The sequence below is a fragment of the Battus philenor genome, unplaced genomic scaffold (assembly GCF_028537555.1).
Source record: "Battus philenor isolate CCGP_79_NKW_IND1 unplaced genomic scaffold, ilBatPhil1.0.hap1 SCAF_10, whole genome shotgun sequence".
In the NCBI taxonomy this organism is placed as follows: domain Eukaryota; kingdom Metazoa; phylum Arthropoda; class Insecta; order Lepidoptera; family Papilionidae; genus Battus; species Battus philenor.
The window spans coordinates 14673166-14683403 of NW_027181662.1; positions in this window are offsets into that span (position 1 = coordinate 14673166).

A 10238-nucleotide genomic window follows, 5' to 3' on the forward strand; every position below is an offset into this window, starting at 1 on the left:
GCGGTGTTGCTATTAAAAAAAATACAATTCCATCAATTCTCTTTCGTGGTATGCGGTAGCGGCTCCCGCAGAGTGGCCAGTGTCAGCGACTACCGCTGTGTTGCACGTGAAAAAAAACCGATTGATTGGTTTGTAGAAAAAAAAATGTTGCGAAATTTTACTTTCGACGGCATCTGATTATTCACGCCCACTAGACGCTGTCGAACTTTAAAAAAATTCAAAAAAAAAAATGTGTTTTCTAATTTTTAATATGTTTAGGTAAGTTACCATATTGTCTTTAGATTTTAGGAATGTTGGCAGTGCAATGCGGGGATTTACCGTGCTATTGCTGTTTCTGACGCGTTGTAGAAAGAGTGGCCGGTTACAATACTAAGTTTGAGTGGCCTCAAGGAAGTGATGTTCTTCTTCTTCTATCAGATATTAATGTATGTTATATTTTAGATCGCGGCTATATTTCTTACAAATGTATTCGCGTAAGAAACATAAGAGGTTGTCGGCTTCTGAATCCGGTGATATAAGTAATGAAATCGTCCGATCCAACGTTCCTTAAAGAACCCTCGCACTTCTCCTCCTCCTTCTCCCCCTTATCATCCTCCATCTCCTTCCCCTCCTTGCGTCATATTACTCACTACTGAGAATCGTGAGTCTTTTAAGCAAATTCTGTGGCGAACTATGTTAAGTCATTTATACCGGTCTTCGGCAATTAATATTTTTATATCTACATTAGTATCCAGCGTGGTTCTAAACTGCTCGAAACAGTGCAGGCTGCGACCTGATGATCGCATTTATCAGATGAACAAAAGTTTTTCAAAATTGACACGGGTATTCCTGACTATTGCATCGCATTATTATTTACGTAGTCCCTCATTTTGGGCATCTTTCACAAGCATATATTTACACACAATCGCTCAACTAGCCAGAGTAAACGGAAAGTTGTGTAAATAAATAAAAATTGTTTAATTGTGATAAAATGTCTACATTATATATAATAAATATGTGTGTAAATTAAGGATGTTATGTATTTTAAATAGAATTGTAATGCCATATCCCATACGATAGGGGGGAGCGGAATCTCCCAATAGAGTGGGCTATAAAAGAAAACGAGCCATGGTGGGGAAGCTGTACTGCCTATCGTCTGGAAACTTATCGATGAGCAGTGGCAATCCTGTATCTTTTTTAATTTTATTTGATTGAAATTGAAATCATATTGGACGGATTTCGCAACGCGCGGTTTCCAAAGCTCAAAGTCATATGGGTTTTTATTATTAAACAGTTTTATTTAGTTCGACCTGTACGGAATTTATTTGTTTATTTATTTGGGTCAAAATTAGAAATTGAAATTTAAGCATCTTCCCGTTGTCAAATTGATCTGAAATTTGGTACACACATTTAATTTAGATGACAATACAATATAATAAAATCAATAACATTATAAATCTAAGATGGCCGCCGATATAAATTGGCGGATAACTTATTTTTCCTTAACCCCCTCAATATGGGTATCAAATGAAAGGGCTACACTAGTAAAACACGATGATTATGTCAAAATTCAAAATTCAAGATGGACGCCGTTCCAATATGGCGGACTAGGTACATATTTTTCCACAACCACCACAATATGAGTATCTAAAAACCGTTTAACTTAAAAGTTTTTTAAATGTATTTATTCTTTTATTTTCACTTTGACAGACATTCTTAACAGCCGTTAAAGCAATTATTTCCCAAGCAGCATTGTAAATGATTATTAAATAATCTTTTACAATGTATCATTACAACATAATCTACATATATGATTGCGTTTCTTCCCTCAGCAAGACAACAAGTGTAAATTTTATTTATTATCATCAAAACAAACAAGGCGATAAATTAAATTGCTAAGAAATAATTCATAAAATTACACTGATTGCTATAAGTGATACACATTTCCTTATGCCTTTAATAAAGGTGTTAATACACTTGTACCTGTTGAAATTTGTTAATAAAATTTGATTTATGTAATACTGTGTGATCGAAAAATAAGATGAATTTCTTTTCTTAGAAATAAATTTCATCTCCTTCAATATAATCCTAGTCTAATAAAACGCACTTATCTAGTTCTTGAAATCGATATAGTCTTTTTCCGGTATAGCCTTAAAAACCTTCAATTCGATTTTTGTCATCTCAATCCCGTCAAAATGGCGTCCCCGCATTAGCCTTTTGAGTTTGCTGAATAGAAGTTGCAAGAAGCCAAATCTAGTTCAGAAGATCAGTTTAGTTGCAGTACATGCAGTATGACATCGACCAATCAAGACTTGACGTGCTTAAGACACAACGCATACTTCAAAATGGTTTGGACTGAGTTAAATGTAATTCAACTATTGACAAACAGACGCTTGGCAAATGTTTACAGTCCTACCAACCTAGGAAAAAAAATTACCTGACTTACTAATGTCCGGTAGTTGTAACTAACTTTTTAATCACAGTAGTATATACTTCACTTTCGTCAAGCAACATTTTAATTTAGTTAAGTAAATGTAGAACATTAAAGAATGTCGTATAACTTTCAGAGGAGAAGAATTATCTAGACTGTAACGTCCTTTATTGAACGGAAGCTATAGAAAGGACATTTTTGTCGTTTGCAGATCTCATTTATTCTCTATTTATCTGTAAAATTCTTCTGTATCATCGACCATAGCCTCTCGGCTATGTGTATCTTTACTTAACAAGATTTAGATGTAATTCCAATAGGACCTTCACTTAAACCATCTGTACGAGCAATATTACATCATCTTCAGTTCACTATTTATCTGTACAATTCTTCTGTATCATCGACAATAGCCTCTCGGCTATGTGTATCTCTACTTGACAAGATTTAGGTATAATTCCAATAGAACCTTCACTTAAACCATCTGTAGGAGCAACATTATGTCATCGTCAGTTCTCTATTTATCTGTACAATTCTTCTGTATCACCAACCATAGCTGATATACTTGACAAGATGTAGATGTAATACCAATAGGACCTTCACTTAAACGATCTGTAGGAGTAATGTGACGTAAGCGGCGCGTCGAAAAGGCCGGTATAAATACGGGCGAAGTTCAAATGGAATATACATTTCTACTTCGGACTTTCTGTTTTTATTACCTCCAGACCTTCCGGCCCTAGGAAGAGTCCCATACATCCATTGCAAAGACCACGAGGTCGTCCATCTCTAGATTTTAAGACTTTCAATTTTAATTCATAACATTTAAGTATTAATTATGCATACATACATATAAAAAAATTACAAATAATTTGTAAAAGTTCTTTTGTAATCTGTTCTGTCACTTTCTATCGTTGACAGTGTTTCCGAACGGGGGGCCCACGCACTGCAGGGGAGCAATTAGATTCTTACAGGGGCCAATTCGAAAGTTGACTCGATACGAATGTAGCCCTCTCGTTTTAATTTAAAAAAAAATATGTTACATAGACTAAGGTGAGACATGGTGCGTACAAGATTGCAAAATACTGTTCTTACACATACAGTTGTAGTTTGGAAAGAGACAATGGACTAATTTTGGCTTAGTATAGCATTATCTCTGTCCGACACACTGTTTGTATTTCGTGCGACAGAGATAGCACTCTACAAAGCCGAAATCAGCCGATTGTCTCTTTCCAAAGTTCGATGTGTAATATTTATCGCCGGGTATTGTACTAGCAATGTATAATCACCTTAATAAATAATAACAGGAAGCTTGGATTAAGTCATTAAATCGTGTCGAGAGGGACGGTGAAATCGCATTACAATTCCATTGACCCTGTCTTTGATTTTACTCACATTTACGAAATCACATTGTCATTTGTGTAATGGGAAGGTGCACTTGAATTGCGCGTAATTTAATATATGCGATATCGTATTTTGTACTTCATTCATTTGTATGTAATTGTAAGAATGTGTTTACATTACATTACAGTATTGTTTTCTATTTAATCTATGTCTCTTCATTCATCAGAAGCAAATGGCAAGTTCATCTGAACGCAGCGATATCGAGATTGATGAAAGCATTTTTCATCAACCGTTATAACACAACACTGTGCCAATTAAAAACTATATAAATTTATTTACACGATTTTGTACTACCAATACGGAAGAATAGAGAGAAATCTTCAAAGCTTTTTGCTGACAAATAAGCTATAAATTCATGTCTTTAAAGTTTTTACATCTATAACCAATCATCCTGTATATATTTCTGTTTAACTTTAATCTCCTTTTTTTCGCTTTAGCCTTGCCTATTCATTAACAACTTCAGCGGGCTTAAATAATAAATTAATAATAATAAGTAGATTGTTTTTATTTCACCAAGCTTCCTGTATTTGTGATACAATTATGATCCATATTATTATCTAAATTATTATCAGAATTATAATAAAAATAAAAATAGGTCGAGTTAAAAGTGAATACAAAATAATGCTGCATTATTTAAATAAATAACATAAATAGTCGTGGTTATTTGCCATTCACACTCTGTGAGTATTCAGTGGTGATAGAAAGCACTTCCGTATACATCACGCGCGACCACAGAGCAGTTTTTCAGAGCACTGAAAACTATGAGAGCTTTGATATCTTTAAAGTAGATAAACTCAAAAGCGCCATCTAGAAAAACATCGAGGAAGGCTGACAGTCAATGCAGCGCGTTTTGTGATCGAAAACAAAAACTGTATCTTGCACCTAAAGCTCGGTACTACAGAAATATCATTGGAATAAAAACCACTCACCGTATCAAATGACAATAACATATTTTTTTTCACACTGGCAACCGCGAATAATAAAACGGCGGGACGTCCGCATTCTAAATTCAAATAGAACTATAACAATGGCGTCCAGCAGTTCGCGCCTTTTTACAACGACCACACAAAGAATGACATAAGGAGAAATTAATGTTATTCCGTTAAAAAACAGACCGTTCTATATTCAAACTTGCCGCACGCTACCGTATTAACAAATTAATTATATCACCTTCAAGGATAATTCTATAATTGGGTATAGATAGCTAAAATACGTGAAGATATACCTCTGTTAAAACTGTATCAGTATATTTATTAAAATTCAAATGCAACTATAGGTAACTACGTATAGAATATGGCCAGTCTGAAACAGTCAGTGACAAACCATGTCTGGAGTAACATCTTCTTAGTCACTCGAACCTTCCGCCTAAAAACTTTTTTTTTAATTTTACTGTCACGCTATTACCTATTATTAGTTTAAGGTAGCTCCGATCCCCAGCAAATTACAGGAAAATAGATTGCGATGGTATGGCCACATACAACGAAAACCAGATGACCACGTGGTAAAAACTGCCTTAAGCCTCCCAGAATTACAAAGAGGGAGAGGGCGTCCAAAAGCTACGTGGTGGTCTAATATCGGAAATGAACTAAAAACCCTTCTACTTGATGCAGAGACAACCCAGGATAGAGTGAGACCTGCACTTGCTGGTCTTTTATCTTCACTCCAGAACTTTAAGTCCTCGCGGGCATATGTTCAACTTGCCACTTGTGCTAAACAATGTGTTTCTCATATTTCACGCAGAACGAAGGGGTTTCCAATTTCGTTTACGGATAAAGATAGATGGTAGTAACATCACCTCGCTAGTTAGACAAGAAGGTGAACGCCAGATCTTTCTGGAGTACTGCAGAAGGATAGTCGGAACAGTTATAAAAAGCAAAAAGATCTAAGTCAATAGAAGGGAGTTTAATATTCCAAACAAACTACCGAAAACCGAAATGAAAATTGTAGTATATATTATAGATAAGGATAATAAAAAATGGACACAAAATATAACTTAAATTAATTGTAAAGTAATGATCGAAAATAAAAATTTAAAATTGTTACAGTATTCTGGACGGAAGACGAAGGAAGAGAGGCGATGTAACAAGGTATGGAAAAGAATGAATGAAAGATCTGTTCAGAAGGACGGAAGAGAAGTGTGAAATTAAAAAAAAAAATATTATGAATAATGTCTCTGCTTACAGAGGCACAATTCATTACTTACTTTCATCCGTCTACATTACACTGTTAAAAAAGATACAAAACTGTAACTAAATAATATTTAAACAATACTATTAAAACCTCTTCTTACGTTGTTAAATTTAAAAAACATTGAATAATTTAAAAAAAATAACTGTCAAATTGACAATCTGTCGCGAACGCTTTTGCTGAGCGTTTGTGACAAAAATGTAAGAATAAAACATAACCAAACTAAAAAAACATGCATTCATAGTTTTTCAAGATTAAATATGATACATTTTAAATAAAAGAGGTAAGAATTACAAAGTCAATGTTATAATATTAACTGAGTTTCGAGAGGATGGACAGTAGCGTCCTCTGCATACTGTAATACCACACTGCGATCGCCAACCTTCCTGCCAAGCGTGGCGATTATGATATATCTCTCAATAGATATCTTATGGGAAGACCTATGTCTTGCTGTGTGTGTCTATGGGTTGGAACGAAACGAATAATAAATAATACGTATTAAACATGTTAAAATTCGTTTTTTATCTCTGAAAATAGTCACATCAAAATTTATAATACTATATAAACATTAAATTAATTATTTTTAATTCTGTTTCATGTCTTAGAACATCTATAGAAACATCTTTCACGTAGAATTCTATCTATTTGCCTGTCCAATAAAAACAAACACTAAAAACCAACATCTTTGTACCATGCCCACCTTGGCCTTTCTTAAATTTTTACGCCCCCCTATGTATTCAACAAGACACAGTATCAGTATTTTTATATTAAAGCAAAAGAGTTAAACTGGTGTCTAGTTCACTTTCGAATTAAACCTTTAAACAATCAAATTGCCCTCTCCCCTCCACCCTCCCTTTTTGGGGCTTGGGTCTCACGTCGAGAAACACTGGTCTAGACGAAATGATTCGTTTTTATATTAAATAGTTCTAGAACAATAATTTGCAATTGTTTCATCACCAACTGTAATATAGGCACACAATGCTTCATGCATCTGATTTCACAGAGAAGATATGTAGAAAAACAAAGATCATAAAGCTCGAAGAACTGCTCGTTTAAAGTGGCAGTCGACGGGGCACATCGCTCATGGAACCGATGGCCGTTGTAGCCGAAAGGTTCTCGAATGGTGAATGAGCACGAGCTAGTATACACGGTGTGGGTAAGCCCCCACTAGATGGACTGATGACAGAGTTACAGTCGCGGGAAGTCCCTGCTTGCGGGCAGCGCAGGACTGGTCATCATCGTGATCTTTGGGGCAGGTATATGACTTGCAGGTGACATCGTTCAGCTGAAAAGAAGAAGAATAATAGTATTATTTGAGTATTTAATCATACTTCTATCCAACAGTGTAATTATCAAAGCAAGAACAAAAAAAATGGCAAGTTTGAAAAGAAGAATCATACCTCAGGAGCTACCTGTGTCGAAGCTGCCGTCGGTGGCGACCGGCATCGCAGTCCCGGGGATCAGTAATGGTTCATCTCTTATTGAGTCGGAGGTGAAGTTACTAAGTGTTAACCTCTTTGAAAGCACCAACTCTTAGATAAGCAGACGACCTCAACTTGGTACTCGAATATTGTTTTACATTACAATTAGCGGGCACTTCACACTTCAGTTGCAATAGCAGTAGCCGGAGAACTTGAAAAGCCGACAAAAGGTTTTTTTACTGGCCCTCTCGTTCCCGTGTCTTGTGGAAGGACAGGGTCATTTCTTTTTGTTTCATAATTTTTTTCACATCTTATTATTTATTTCTAAACTTTACATCCATTCATCTTAAGTTCTTTCATTCTTTCTCTTACTTTTCACATTTCGTCTGTCTTACTCTTTTATTCCATTTCTCTCTTTTCCGATTCCTTACTTACGTCACCTAATTCCATAGTTTTACTTTTTTTATGCCAACAAAAGGTTGCATTTGGATCCTTGGTAACTTTTACTTGAAGGATACCGTTAAAGAGGAATATAACTTGACTTTAGTTTCTATCAGTTTGGGCTCTTCTGGCTTTCTTCTCGTGACTTTACTGATTTTTAGATTCATTTTGTGAATACTTTGAATGTTCAATACTTCTTAGAGTCCAACATGCGGTGGTAGCAATATCACACGAACTCGTGTGTGTGTTACACGGACAAAACTCAAGATGCGATCGCAAGGTTTATCCATGTCGCACAGATACTGGCGTACAACCTGAGAATGGCAATACGGAGTAGGGATGAGGAAGTGGTCGCACGAAACGTAATCTTAAAAAGTAAACATTGTTATGGCGTCGTTAAAATATATTAAGAGAGTAAAATAAAAACGTAAATATAAAAACAAAGGCACGGACGCTAATGTCTGTGGAATATGGATTCTAAATATAAAAGAACATACTTCAGTTAACCTTAACGATAGAAGTGGCTTGAGGAACTTTGCAAAGGTCCTATTGTCAATAAAAGCTACTATTTAATGGAATCAGGCGTTATTTTGTGAAGAATAGTTGCACCAAAAGTGCACCGCCCGCCAGTCCGCTGATAAATGCGTATGTGGCAAACAATGCGAATTACACAACTACCACCATTAAATCACTCAACACGTGTTTCACCCCTCCACGTGGCATCTTCAGGAGTTATGTTACACAGAGTCCTGTGTTTGGCACTAATCGGTGCATGTGCGGAAGTGGCTAAATATTGGTCCTTTTCTTAAATAAAAGCTACTGTATTTGTTAAGTGGCATTGGGCTAATCGTTCGTGCAACTGACTTCCGTTATGGCCGAAAGGTTTAGTGGCAACCTCAAGCCTTCGGTAATGCCCCCCACTAAGCGGGCTACGACCTAGTTCAAATTCGCGGGAAGTCGCCCGATGAAACCGGTCAAGGTGACGATCTTTTCATGGAAGCCTGACATGTTTTTGATGATGACTATTATTGCCATCCGTGATATAGAGAAAATCGAGGTAGTGATAATATTTAGACACTAACCTTAACGTGAATACAGCATAGGATTGTCTTAGACTCTTATTACAGATACAAACGTCTTCGTCATATCTCCCCACGGATGGAAGTATGATGAGCAGGGAGGTAGACCGATGGATCCAGGGATGGGAGAGCAACGGCGCCAATAACACGCCTAGCGCACCCATTCAGAGGAACAGGTATATCTAAATCAGTGATCTCTCGTAGTAGATGTAGGTATCTTTGAATAACTTTGTCAGTATCCACGTACTATACTATATTCAATATATTACATGAGCCTTTTAATTGATTGATGTTTTTTTTTGATCTTCATAATTTCGTCTGCCATTTTTCAAGCGTCTGATTGTCAAAAGGTTTAATTGTCTCCGAGTTACACGTGTTTTTGTTACATATATTAATTTTTTCAAACTCGTCAAGTCTCGATTGGTGTTAAAATAGCTAAATAATTTGGAAAAAGAAAGAAAAGTCAAAAGTTTGAAAAATAATTCCGCAACCACCATTTTCGGTAGCTCCGTGCAACTTTTGGCCATTCAGCCAACTCAAAAGGCCTGTCTTGACGCTTTAACGTAAAAAAAAAAACTATAAAAAGTATATTTTATCGGACGGGGATTACTTTTTCTAATATTTTACTTTTAGAATCAATAAAGAATATACGTTTTATAAAAAAATCGCCTTACTTTTTGATCTCAATATTAGATCAATTTCTGAACGCACCTATATAAGAATAATTTGAAATTATACTCGTATCTAAGGCTTTTGGTCTATTATAAATTTTTATACCCGTTTCAGCTTACGTATAGGTATTTAACAACAATACATATTGGAAATCTTTTCTAAATTTGTTTCAGATCATTTTTAAACTTTCTAATACAGTTTGTGGTCTCAATAATTTGCAGCGTAACAAAGTTCCGGTTGTAATTTTAGAATAACATTACTATTCCTGTCTAAATTTGTTGAGAGCTCCTTTTCTCTCTCACACAGCCAAATAATTTGACGAATTCATCGTACAAGCACACTATTTATTTGCTTGCAATCGTTTAAACACATCAACAAGGACTTAGAATATAAGACTCCAATAGAAGAAAATATACAAATATTTAGTAAACAATTTAAAGCCATTTTTAATGTTTGTAAATGGAAATATAACAGATTGTTGGTGAATTTTAATCCAGGATCGTGTCAGTGCAACGTTCAACAATCACCAGTCAGCTGGGACTGAACCGAACTGGGTTCTTTTACGCACTGGCCACACTGATGCCTCTAGTGCAAGTAAACCAACGCATTTTATGGCATTGTACGCCAAGGCAA